The 14,137-nt window shown below is 43.6% G+C and overlaps 1 long non-coding RNA gene across 1 annotated transcript in view; it reads left to right on the top strand.

The window, feature by feature from the left end:
• The first annotated feature begins 1,378 nt into the window (after positions 1 to 1,378).
• The window catches only part of LOC146348055 (uncharacterized), a 55,336-nt gene continuing 42,577 nt past the window's right edge, over positions 1,379 to 14,137 (top strand). Inside the window, exons 1-2 of the long non-coding RNA XR_014790511.1 lie at positions 1,379 to 1,922; positions 10,861 to 10,956. This is a non-coding gene — a long non-coding RNA (uncharacterized LOC146348055). The remainder of the gene's footprint in view (positions 1,923 to 10,860; positions 10,957 to 14,137) is intronic.

Raw genomic sequence — 14,137 nt, 5'->3', positions numbered from 1 at the left:
GGCAGCAGCTAGAAGATCTGCCATCTTAATGAAGCAATTCCCAGCTGCCAGTAAGAAAACATGGCACCCTTCTGAATAGGTTGACTATACTGGGAACTAGGGGCGCAGAGGTCCCATTCCTACCTGGACAGTTGATTCAAGAAGGTGGTTCTGGGTGTCACACAGAGCTCTGTTTTGTCCCCGTCCCCCCCAATACTATTTATCACCTACATGAAACTGATGAGTGAGGTCATCTGGAGGTTGGGATGAGGTGTCATCAATATGCAGATGACACCCAACTCTTTTCTCTTTTTCATGGAATTCAGGTGAAATGTGGTGTGGTGGCAAGAGTGTTGGACCGGGAACTGGGAGATCCGGGTTCTAGTCCCCACTTGGCCATGGAAGCTCGCTGGGTGACTTTGGGCCAGTCACAGACTCTCAGCCCAACCTACCTCACAGGGCTGTTGTTGTGAGGATAAAACGGAGAGAAGGAGGATCATGTAAGCCACCTTGGTTTCCTTGCAAGACGAAAAAAGGCGGGATATAAATGTAATAAATGAATGAATAAATGGTGGAAGTGCTAAATGAATGCCTAGCTACTAGAATGGACCTGATGAGGGCCAGTACATTGAAGCTCAGTCTGAATAAGTTGGGGGTTCTGCCTGCCCAAGGGAGCGGTGTTCTTTCTGTTCCGGATGGGGTTGTGCTCTCCCGGAAGGAGAAGGTTCACAGATGGTGGGGGTGGGAGCTCCTTGATTCATCTTTGTTGCTAGAGGCACACGTTGCTTTTAAGGTACGGAGTGCCTTTACCAACCTAGGCTGGTATAGCAGCCGTGACCCTGCCTGGACAGAGGTATGTTGGCCTCAGTTATCAAATCTCTCGTAACCTCCAGGTTAGACTACTGTAATGCAGTATACATGGGGCTGCCTGTGAAGACTGTCTGGAAACTACAGTTAGTGGAGAATGCACCTGCTAGATTACTGACTGGGACTGAAAATTATGATTATATTATGCCTATATTCATATTGTTCCAACTGCACTGGCTCCCAGTCTATTTCCTGGCCCAGTTCAAAGTGCTGGTTTTGACCTTTAAAATGTCTACATATGTACTTACATTAAGATCTTCAATGGAGGGCCTCCTGTGGGTATTCCTACCACCAGGGGCTCCTTGGGGAAGGGGGCAGTTGTGAAATGCTCCCCCCAGAGAGGTGCACCTGCCAGGGCCCAGCTTCAGTACTGCAGTGGGCCTTGTAGGTTATAGCCAGGATTTGATTAGAAGTGGCCTGGAAGGCCTTGGGCCTATTCAGTTTCTGGAATGTCAGGGTCTGTGTGAGCTTATCTCCGTCAGTGTTCTCAGAGCAGAGCCAGGGGGAGTCGCCCAACTCCCTGTCTACCAGCTGGTCTGGCCTTGGCAGGCAGGGAGGCTGGAAGCTGTCTGTGAGAACTTGGGAGTGGTGGGGTTTGCAGAAGGGTCGCCCAAGTTGAAGCATCACTGCTGGAGGGCTGAGCAGTGCCGCCCTGTTCAGACAGGGGCCTTGCTGAAAGGCTAAATGCCCGTGTCTGTCAAGGGATCTGGAGGGGGTGTCCTACAGTCACACCTTCCCTTTTAAGCTGATGCAAAGACGAAGAGCCTTTGCTAGGAACATCTCGTCTTCATTGCCTAAATCCTTCTCTGTTTGGATCCATCATTGTCTGCGCTTTTGGAGGCACTCTGCTCATGGACTGGAACTTTGGATTGTTAAGGACTTGCCATGAAAAGTACCGTGAGGCTTTTCATAGACTTGAACTCTCGTTGCTGTGGATTGTGTGTTTGTGTTTGTAGTCAGCTCGGTGTACAGCAGGCTGGGCTTGATCTACGACTTTGGACTTCCCTCTGCCAGAACTCATGGAGCGTGGAGTTTCCAATGCAAAAGTGGTGACCTGGAACTCGTTGCATGTGTGGGTAAGCCCTTTCCTTGATCTTGATGGACCTTGACCATGTAGCCTAGAGTTATCAACAAAAGATTCAAAGTTGGACTCTCTGTAGGTGTGGGTTGTTTAGGTCTTTCAAGAAGTTATCCCCTGATTGCCTGATAGGTTCATTCCAGGAATCATTCCCCTTCCATGTCCAGGGTTGGAGCCCCATGAAAGGATTGTCTGGGTTAGGTACCCAGGAATCCAGAGTCCCTTCCCTTGTGTTCAGAACCATGGAGATGGCAACGGAAAAATCCATGTTGAGGATCTCAGTCACAGTAGTAGTGTTTAGCTTTGGACTGTTTTGTAATTACATAAAGCCTATAGCTACTGACCATCAGCTATGATTTCTGAAGAGTGTAACCATTAAGTTTTTGCTGTGGGATTCCATGCAATAAAGAAATCTCACTGATTTGGGTGTCAGATTGCCTGAGCATGTGCATTGGGGGGATTGGGAAACCCAACAGCACCTGGCACGTACTTGATTGTAATTTTGGCATGAGGCAAAAGCCATTCCTACCCCACTGCACTCCAGACTTTAGTAGATGCAATTTTAATCCTGCTAACGCTTTTTTATGCTGCTTTTTTTAATTCTGTGGGTTTAGCCTATTATTATTATTGGTATTGTTTTGGTACGGTAAACCACACTGGGAAAGAATTGAAGAGCAGTATAAAAATGCTTATTATGAATGAATAAATACATAAATTACTGACCAATACACTATGCTTGCTTTTTGTACAACCGTGTTGATAATTCAACAAATACTACCAGTATTGTCTGCATTAATGCAATAAAACTGCAATCCTGTACTCACTAACCAGGGAGTAAGTCACACTGGACTCAGATGAACTTATTTCTGAGTTGATAAGTATAGGATAGTGAAGCCTTCATGGTAAAATTGAGGCTATAGGAGACTGTAATGTTACAAGGTCTTTTTTTTAAAAAAAAAAAATTGTCCCAGATCTTTCTTGTAGTGTCATGTACAAAAATAGACTTTATCTTTGGCTTAACTCTGTCTTTTTTCCTGCCCAAATCCAGTCACTTAAAGGGGTAGATATACAAGTTGCTCTACATCCCAACAAAGATTGCTGTCTTCTCCCTCCCATCAATGACATAGCTTAGTTAGCATAGCTGCATAATAATATTTTGTAATGTTAGTTTCCCTCCCTTAATGTTGTGCTGCATTATGCCTGTTGTTACCCAGGGAATGTTTCTGTTCTGCACCACAAAAAATATTTATAATAGTTTTTCTGAGGTATCTTTATTACTATGTTTAGAAAAAGAGCAGAAATGTAGACAAGGTGTTCATGTTTTACTGCAGGGATTCTTACCATCCATTATACTTTTATTGGAATCATTCTGGTACAAACCTAAAGGAACTCAGTGGAGCTTACTTCTAAGTAGAAATTGCATAGGCTTGTGCTGTTGGTCACGTTTTGCCTTGTCTTACTTATCCATGGGAGAATGTTACATTTTGCAAGATCTTCTTTAACTTCTTTAGGGCATAATACTATGCATGTTTAGACAGAAAAGTCCAACAAGCCAGCTGGGGAATGCTGGGAGTGGTAAGACTTTTTTCTGTCTAAACATGCATAGGATTGCACCTATCAAAATTTAATTGCTAGATATTTAGTATTTCTGCCTTTCCAGCTTCCCTTGCATATCTGATGAATACCTAACAACTCGCATTTAATTTGATTAGATGTATATTGCCTAACACATTTCCAGCCTCCCCTTGTGTAACCATTATTTTTTCTTATTGATAGCATAAGATGTGGAAATTAATATAAACCATTGTATCTGAGAAAGTTAGTGATGCAGAAGTAAAAAATAAAAATAAAAAAGAGCAAAGTGAAGGAACGATTTTCAGTGGAAATTAAGCATGTTTAACTTTCCCTGGCTTGTACCCAATTATCCTGATCCAGCAATTCTCTTTTGTGTGCTGTGGGCATATTGTGTGAACGGCACAGCTGTTCCATGCTTTCAAACCCCTCCAATCTACTGCATGCAGAAAAACAAAGGAGAGCCACTGCTCTCCTTTCTGAATAGGGAAGCCTGCACAGAATCCTGCTATGCATGGAGAATAAAGGAATCTCATGCATTTTGGGTCTATGTGTTGTGCATACAGGAGAAGTCACAGTGACAATACCATGCAAAGGGATAGCTACCGCCCCTGCATCACAGTGCAGCAGCAGCACATTTTGACAGCTCATTCATTCATCATAAGCAAATGGGCAGCTACACCAAGCCAGCAAGGAAAAAATGGTATGTGCAGCTTTGGATAGATACATACCACAGTGCTCATCAACTCCCTCTTCCCCACAAGATGCATTTGATGATCTGGATGAGTATGTACATTCCTGTCCAGGGCTTGAAGCTACAGATAACAACTAGAACTGGATTGGGCCATCATGTGCAACACATATTATGCACAGTTATCCCTCAGAATTAATCCTGCATTAGTTGGAATGGACAAGTAGTGTAACACTGGCTGTATTTTACTTTCCATCCCATATTAACAACGTCCACAAACAATGTCTTTGTTTAATTAATTCATTTATATGCCAGGCATCTCTTTAGAACACACAGCATAAACACAAAGGTGATAGAATTAGAAGTAACAGGGAGGATGAAAAAAGAGCTAGCAGGGGGATAAAATATTTAAAAGCCTTTCTTTGTTCACCACTGGTGGGTCTAGAATGTCAGTGTTCTTCCTCAGAAGAATCTGAGTATTTAACCGTAAATGCTTTTCTAGTTCTTCCTGGGTTTCTGTGGTAACAGTGTGTTTCCATGGTTTCTTTTAATAGTCCAAGGCATTATTTGCAATGTAGCTATAGATATTCAGGTATATCACACACACACACACACACACACACACACTCACTCACCAACACATGTTGCACATATGTGTATATATATCCTTTAAACATTTAATGTGGCTTGTTGTTTAATTTCCCTTTAATTTACTAACGGCTGTGTTACTGGGGAATTAGGACATTCTACAGTAATGACTTGTCCATAGAACATGGTCCTTCATCCTGCCTATATTTGTCTGGGTTTAATAATAAAAATAAATAAATATTGCTGTCACTGTTAATTGTTTCTAATTTGGTAATGTAGAAAAATACCAGGCTCAGCAATTACATTTTAAATGCCCTTTATGCTGGTACATTTGTCAAGCACATTTCTCAATATGTACAGTACACTCATATGGACCTGCTTTCATATGTAATCTTTACTGTAGCCTTGACACTGCACTTTTATGAGCCAAGGACATTTTTCTCCCTCTCTAGTAGGGATGTCAGAGAATTCCACCACAGACTCCAGTGAGGCCGGATTCTTTGGAATCCCCCTGTGACGGAGCATGCCTGGCAGTGGCTCCGGCGGATGCAGCTCTGGTGGCAGCTGATGCAGCTCCGGTTGGGCTCCCAGCTACTGCCAGGCTGCTGCAGCTGCAAATGCGGTAGCAGCCGCCATTTGCGTGGCTGTCTTTGTTCATGTTAGGCTACGTAAATATTTATGTAGCCTATCACGGCAAAGAGCAGGGGCACAAATGGCAGCCGCTACGCCATTTGCACTCCTGCCCTTTGCTGTAATAGGCTACGTAAGTATTTACATAGCCTATCACGGCAAAAGGCAGCCATGCAAATGGCGTAGCGGCCGCCATTTGTGTCCCTGCCTTTTGCCGTAGCCTATCACGGCTTAATGCAAGGACACAAATGGCGGCCGCTACGACGGCCACCATTTGCATCCGCAGCAGCCTGGCAGTAGCTGGAACTCCGGCTGCAGCCGGCCCTGCGGCTCCACAGAGCCGCTGCAGAGCGGAGCCAGCCAGGGAGGCCTCCGGGGGGAGGGACAGAGCACCTCCCCCCGACCGCGGATGCCCCAGCACAGAGCAAGGTAGGGGTTTCGTACATTCCTACTCTGTAGACATTTTTCTCCCTCTCTCAAAATACTAGAACCCAGGGTCATTCTATGAAGCTGGTTGGTGGGAGAGTCAGGACAGATAAAAGGAAGTACTTCTTCACACAGCACATAGTTAAACTATGGAAGTCACTACCATAGGATGTAGTGATGGCCACCAATTTAGATAGCTTTAAAAGGGGGTTGGACAAATTCCTGGAGGAAAAGGCTATCAATGGCTACTAGTCTTGATTGATATGTGCTACCTCCAGTACCAGAGGCAATGAACCAGTTGCTGGGGAACATGGGCGGGAGGGTGCTGTTGCACTCATGTCCTGCTTGTGGGTTCCTGGTCAATATCTGGTTGGCCACTGTGTGAACAGAATGCTGGACTAGATGGACCCTTGGTCTGATCCAGCATGGCTCCTCTTATGTTCTTATGCTCTAAGGCAGAGTTTATTCAGCCTCATCCTTATCATATTAAACTTATTTCCTCTTCAGCATTTGTTAGATCCTAGAGCAAGGAACACATGCTCAATCATCTATATGTATACCTTATTTCATTTCATTCATTTATTACATTTCTATGCTGCCCAATAGCCAAAGCTCACTGGCCAGTTTACAAAGATCAAAACCATAAAAATATATTATAGTAATATAATATAAAACCATTCATATACAAACATATCAAACAATTTTACATTAGCAGCAATAAAAATCCCAGGATCATTAAAAAAGCACCTTATCGTATGCTGTTAAATGCCTGGGAGTAGAGGAAAGTCTTGACCTGGAATCGAAAAGATGACAATGTTGGCACCAGGCAAACCTCAGTAGGGAGAGCATACCACAGTTGGGGGGGGGGCATCACTGAGAAGGCCTTCTCCTTTGTTGCCATCCTTTAAACCTCCCTCAGAGGTTCGAAGGGTCTCAGATGATGATCATAACATATGGGTAGTTTCCCCCTGGTAGGTTTCCCCTCAGGAGAGGCAAACCATCATGTATTATGGTCCCAAGCTGTATAAGGCTTTATAGGACAAAAGGCTTTATAGGTCTAAACCAGCACCTTCAATTTGGCATACAAGCAGCCAGTACAAGTGGGCACAGTTGTTATATGTTCAGACCTCATGGTCCCTGCTATCAATCTGGCCATTGCATTTTGCAGAAGTGGCATCTTCTGAACCATCTTCAGAAGGCAGCCCCAAATAGAGTACATTGCAGTAATCTAACTAGGAAGTTACCAGAGCAAAGGCTACTGAAGCCAGGTTATCCCTATCCAGATAGGGACATAGCTGGGCCATCAACTAAAGCTAGTAGAAGACTATCCATGCCACTGAGCCCACCTGAGCCCTCAAATAACAACGATGATTCCAGGAGAACACTCAGGCTATGAACTTACTCCTTCAGAGAGAGTGCAACTCCATCCAAAACAGGCTGAGCACTCTCCATCTGGTCAGAAGAACCAAATACTAACAGCATCTCAGTCTTCTCTGGATTGAGTTCCAGTTTGTTAGTCATCATCCAATCCATTGTCACAGCCAGGCACTGATTTAGCACATCTGCAGCCTCATCTGATGAGTATGAAAAGGAGAAATGCATGTCATTTGCATACCGATGACAATACACTCCAAAACCCCTGATGACCCCTCTTAGTGGTTTAATTTAGCACGGGGGACAAAACTGACCCCTGCAGAACAATCTATGGGACTGAGCAATATCTCCCAAGCACCACCTTCTGGAGCTTGCCATCCAAGTAGGAGCAAAACCATGGCAATGCAGTAACCCTTCCCCCAATTCCAACTCATACATTTGTCCCAGTCAAAAAGAGGCAAGAGATCAAGGAGAATCAACAAGGTCACACTCCCCCGTCTCTCTTCCAACATAGGTCATCATACAGGGTGATCAAGGCTGTTTCCATGCCGAAATCTGGCCTGAACCCTGACTGAAAAGGATCTAGATAATCGGTCTCATCCAAGAGTGTCTGGAGCTGCTTGGCAACCACCCACTCAAAGACCTCACCCAAGAAAGCAACTTTTGCCACCAGCCTAAAGTTTTTGAGTTCTTATGGGTTCAGGGAAGATTTCTTCAGGAATGGTTGTACCACCACCTCGTTCAGGTAGTCTGGGACCACTCCCTCTTGCAAGGAGGCGTTCATCACCTCCCTGGCCCAGCCAGCTGTCCCCTCCTTGCCTGTTTTTATAAGCCAACAGGGGCAAGGATCCAATACTAATCACAGAATCATAGGGTTAGAAGGGGCCTACAAGACCATCGAGTCCAACCCCCTGTTAAATGCAGGAAGCCTGATTCCCACTGAAGTAGTCACTTGAACATGTCCAAGCATCTTGTCAATATCTATACTAACGATCAACTGCTTCCTGAAGGTACTAATAATTATATATATGCTGACGATCGGGCAATGGCCACACAAGGAAAAACATTCGAGGAGGTAGACCAATGGTTAACTGAAGCTCTGGAAGATCTGGATCGATATTACTGCGGAAACCAGCTAAGGCCAAATCCAGCAAAAACTCAGACATGTGCCTTCCATCTACGCAATAAGCAGGCTGCTAGGAAGCTGCAAATTATATGGAAAGGAGTGTTATTGGAGCATTGCACTAACCCTAAATATTTAGGGGTTACTTTGGGTAGGGCCTTAACATATAAACAGCATTGCATCAACACTAAACTGAAGGTCAGCTGAAGAAATAGCACCATTAGGAAATTAATGAGCGCTACATGGGGGGCTAAACCAAAGGTTCTTAAGACCACAGCATTAGCCCTCTGCCACTCGGCCAGCAAATATACCTGCCCAGTTTGGTATAAATCAGCACATGCTGGGCAAGTTGATGTTGCTTTGAATGAAACAAGTAGAATCATTACCAGATGTCTAAAACCTACTTCTCTAGATAAGATCTACCATATAGCTGGCATTGCCCTGCCTGCTGTTCGTAGAGAAGCAGCAGCATACAAAGAGAGGCTTAAATCCTCAATATCCAAACAACACCCTCTTTACGGCCTATAACCAGCTCTTCAGAGATTAAAATCCAGGAAAAGCTTCCTCAGATTGACGGAAGACTTTGATGAATTCAAAAGTGGAATGGACTTATGGAAAGCTACAAAGAATCAACACTGGAGGGAACCAGCAGAGGAGCTGGCACCCGGTTCCAATGAAAGCTGGGAAGTTTGGAAATCATTGAATAGACTGCGTATGGGTGTAACAAGATCTAGAGACACTTTGAATAAATGGGGTTATCCGGTGATCTCTGCCCTATGTGACTGCAGAGACTTGCAGACAACAACACATATGTATATTTGCCCTTTGTGCCCTGACCAATGTACACATGAGGACCTTATGACAGCACGACAGAACGCAATTAATGTTGCTAGTTTCTGGGCAAGATTTGTTTAATTTTTATATATTTTAACTTCTATATTTTATATTTTAAATGTTATGTGTTATAGTATGTTTTTTAATTGTGATGCTTCTGACACGAATAAATAAATAGTCAATGTCCTAGAGCTGTACCAACTGAAACTCATCTAACAAAACTGGACAAGACTGTACTCTAGGTAGCTCCCTTGATTTGCCTGCTGTAACACTGGAGTCTAAGTCCTAGTGGATGCAAGAGATTTTACCTTGGAAGTGCCTTGCAAACATATCAAGCATACATGCCACACAGGGAGAAACTTCTTCTATTCAGATAGATAGCAAATAGTGAACCTAAGAAGAGCCGTGGTAGATCACACCAAAGGCCTATCTAGTCCAGCATTCTGTTCACACACAGTGGCCAACCGGCTGCCTGTGGGAAGTAGGACATGAGTGCAATATCAGCATCCCACTCATGTTCCCCAGCAACTGGTATATAGAGGCATACTGCCAGTAACATATAGCCATCATAACTAATAGCCATTGATAGGCTGATCCTCCATAGATACATTTTTCACATATGAAAAGTGCCTCTATATACCAGTTGTTGAGGAAATGTGAGTTTCAACATATGCATAGATCCTGGATCTATACATTTATGGACTCACAGAGTCAGAAAATGTGTATAGCTGGTATCGGGTTGTAACATCCTCCAAGGGGAGAAGAAGCACAGGGTAGCAAGTGTTGCCAGTATAATGCTGCCACTGTAAGCCCTTACACTGTTCACATTACACTGGTGACACCATGTCTAGTCTGTTCTGTTGCCTGACATGGGTGCAGCAAGGCAGGGTAGAATAAGCTGAAATGGGAGGGGCGCCTTTCACTGCAAACTTCAGGCCCGCTATGATTATTTTTGCAGGAAGCATGTGAAACATGGCAAAAATGTTGCCTATTTGAAATGAAGGCAGAAAGCTTTGCGCTCACTGTGCTTTGGCTTCACAGTATCACCATGCAGCAAAATGTGATTGGCTACATGATGTCATCATCAGGAAGCCTATTCAAAATGATGGCAATGCTTCCAGCGTTGCTCTGATTTGTCTTCGGGGCAACATCATTTTGGCCAAATCAGGTTGGTTGTATGCTAATATGAATTTTTGTGTGGGGATTTAAAACCTGCGGAAGATGCAGCAGCACGTTGAAAGGGTATGAAACATTTCACACTCCCCAAGTGCTCCCTTGCTCACAAAACAGTTTCACGGGCAAAAATTGGCAGGAGCTGGGCTTCACTGCTGCAGCAAGCCTTCCTCATCCTGTGCTCTGTGGCCTTGTTTCATGCAGTACCAAGCAATCTTTATAGGCTGTCTATTCAATTACACACTCTCTCTCTCCCTCTCTCTCATATATATACAGTACATGCTATATATATATGGCATTTCTTTTCTTGTTAGCATAAATAGTAGGAGTGGTGAAACTTTTCTCTATAAAGAAAATAAACTTTTTTCCATTGACAGACAGAAAAAAAATCAAGGGGGGGGCAGGCTGTACCCTCTAGGAAGCAGAGCCAGCGTCAAAAGTTGGCAGAGCCATTTCAAAAAGTAGAAGAATCCTGCTTTTCCAAGCTTACCTCCTGTTATGAGCAGATATTTGTTTGTCCTTCAGATGAAGCCTGACTGCCTGCAAAGGAAAAAAAATTCACCTCAGAAAATCAGCAGTCAAGTGTTTGGGAGGGGGAGCAAGAATACCTGGGGAGCAGAGGTAAGACTTTTCCTTTCCTTTCCTTTCCTTTCCTTTCCTTTCCTTTCCTTTCCTTTCCTTCAAAAGCCATCAGCAGAATAACTTATTGTGTGACAACTTCCTAGTTTCAGGCACAGAAATAGCCTTCTCACCGAGATTTGTCTCTATCTTCCTTCGCTCACTCTCTTTCTCTTAGCCACTCCCTTTTCTATCTTTCTCCTTCTCCATCCACTCTGTATTCAAACTATTCTCAGCTGTTGCGCCTTCATTTCACCTCTGGCTCACTCACTGGCCTTGTTTCTTCTCATTCTCCTCCGTGCCCTCCTTCACTCCTTCCCATCTCTTTGCCTTTCCTCCATCCTTTGCTCTATCTTCCTACATTTCTGTCCCCTCCTTGTTCTTCTCTGTTTCTGCTCTTTATCCTCTTCTGTGACCAGCCAGGGATTTAGTGTCCTGGTGCTACTTTTGTGTCCTCACATCTCTCCACAAACATCAGCCAATTTCCAGGATCTAGGATTGGGGGGTGGGGAGGCCTGGGCAAGACACCTTTAATGGGCAGCAATCCCTTCCTAAGTGAGTTTACCTTTTCACCACCATTGTCACCTGCTCCTCCTCTTTCTCATCACTGCTACCACTTTCTTACTTGCCTGACTGAGAGACAGTGAACAAGCAGGCAGTGGCATCTACTGTTCCTCCTTCTCACCACCACTGTTGTCAGGACCAGAGCAAGAGGCAAATGAACCCGTGGAATAGTGAAGAGGAGGAGCAGGTCCAGGGGACTCTTCAGTGACTGTGGCAAGGATGGGGACCCTCAGCAAGTGCCCAATGATAACAACCCTTGATGCTGTCCCTGCTTTCAGGTAGAGCTGAGCCATTCCAATCCTTGCTGCAGAGATTGAAAAGAGCCACTGCTGGAGCCCTCAGATCTTGCAGCCACTCTGGAACCTGACAGGATTTTTCAGGAATGAATTTGTAGAAATCTGGCTGCAGCCCTTATGAAACTGTCAGTGGATGGGATCAAGCCAGGGGGCTGGTAGCTTCCCACCCCAGATATACGTTATGCGAGGAGTATATCCAAAGCAAACCATACATATAATTACACCACTCAAGGGCCCAGATATTGGCTAGTGATCAACGGGGAATGCATGGATTGTTCCACCTCACACACCAAGGTTGGGCAAATCCTTTTCTTTTGAAGGGTTCTACGTTTCTGCCTCTGAAAGTCCTTCTTTAGCAGAAGGCAATATGAAGGGGTTATCCCTAATGTCTGCCCTGTCACAACTGATAAAGTTAATTGATCTTGTTTCCTTCATTATTTGGTTTATAATCCCAGTTTTTCAAAGATGAAACCTTTGATCGCATTCTACAAAATTGTGATATTCCCCATAGGGAAGTTTGACCTAGATATGGAAAAGCAAGGTGGTTTTTTTTGTTCTTTTTTTAACTGAATTTGTCCTCGGTATTCAAAATTAGGTGTGTAAAGTGGGACTAAAAACATAGTACCCTGTGCCTCAAAGCTGGCTGCTACTGCTGCGACTAGCAGCATCAACCACATATAGGCTTTTAGAGAACACTGAAGTCGTCTAGAATCCTGCCTGGCCCTGCACACCCTTGCATTCTAAGGGCAACAACAAAGTTTCAGTGGAGGGGACAGAACTCAGTAAAAGAGTAGTAAGGTCAGGATGGAATATTGGAAAGTTAACTGATAACAAGAGGTGAAAAACAGATGTTGCTGGGCTGCTCCAGAACAGATTTTGGAGAATGTGTAATGGTGAATATGAAAGGATATCGCAGGAAGATGGGATCATACCACTTTGACCACTTTTACCCATGTTACACAACATGGGTAAAATTTACTAGTTATACTCACATTATGTTCAAATTATTATCTAGCATATTCCATAAAATCTACTGAAGCCATTGGGTGAAAAGCTTTGTAAAACTACAACATTTTAGCCAAACAGATTGCACAAGTATAAATCTGTTTGAGAACAAGAGTTCTGTGAATAGACTGTAGCTGCATTCATGTCATCCCAGAAATTTGTTCCACCCTGTCAGAATTTTTTTCTGAAGAAAATAGCTAGGAACCTAAAGAAAGCAATTAATTTAAAGGGATTTCAAAGGATCTACACTGTAATTGGAGATACTTTGCTTTCAGAACCACGAACTGCGTGCCTTCTCGAAATGTGGACAAACACCAGTTTGGCAAACATGTTCCCATGTGCTTCTTTGGGACTGTGGCCTTTTACTAAAAGAGAACCAGCTAGGCTGGGAAAAGTTCAGTGAACAAGAATCAAAATTAACAATGCAGCACTAACAAAATACTGTGTACGAATACTGACAATTATCTGACACTGACAAAGTGATCCTGTGGAGAATCTTAGTGACTAGTGAGGTAAACAGAAATGCTGTGTGTGTAATTTCTGTGAAAAGGCAAGACTGCTTCTCTCTCTCTCTTTAATAAACAGTAAGAATGTTTATTTATTTATTTATTTATTTATTTCATATCCCACTTTTCTGCCAAAAAATGGCAGTCAAGGTGGCTAACAATAAAAGACAGATTAAAAACAAAATCTTGATTAAAACATAACAAATAAATTGAAACGCACAATAAAAACAGTACACAACAATAAATAAATAAATAAATAAATAGCACCCAACCAATTAGAAACCCGTTCAGCGATAGATCAGTTTATATGCCAAAGACCTGCCTGAATAAAAATGTCTTTGCCTGCCAGCTGAAGGACAGCAGAGAGGGAGCCTCCCTTGGCAGGGAGTTTTATAGCCTGGGAGCAGAGAAGGTCCTTTCTTGCATCGCCACCAAACACGCCTCTGAAGATAGTGGGAGATCTTAAAACCCAGGCAGGCTTATATGGGAGGAGGTGATCTTTCAGGCACTGGGATGCTTTTTGATACCATTTTTTCATGGTAAAATGAAAAAATTCATTTTTTCTGTCCTTGATGCATAGATGACCAGCATATCTTTCTGGAACTCAGCATTTTGGGCCCTGCCTTTTATAGTGTGAGAAGATTACTCAGGGTGGTCCTGTTCAACTACTACCATATAGTGGCCCTTCCTCCATAGATCTGGAGAAGGTAGAAGAAACAAAGCTATTCTTCAATAGTTTGTCACAAAGTGTCAGAAAATGTGGCCTGTGCTGTCTTCTCTGTTGCCATACCATTTTCAGCCATGATGGACTTC

The sequence above is a fragment of the Heloderma suspectum genome, chromosome 4 (genome assembly GCF_057233095.1).
Source record: "Heloderma suspectum isolate Gila_16-S chromosome 4, 16-S_ref, whole genome shotgun sequence".
NCBI classification, from domain to species: Eukaryota; Metazoa; Chordata; class Lepidosauria; order Squamata; family Helodermatidae; genus Heloderma; species Heloderma suspectum.
Note: the sequence above shows the minus strand (reverse complement) of the source record. Positions and strands in the feature narration are given on the sequence as shown.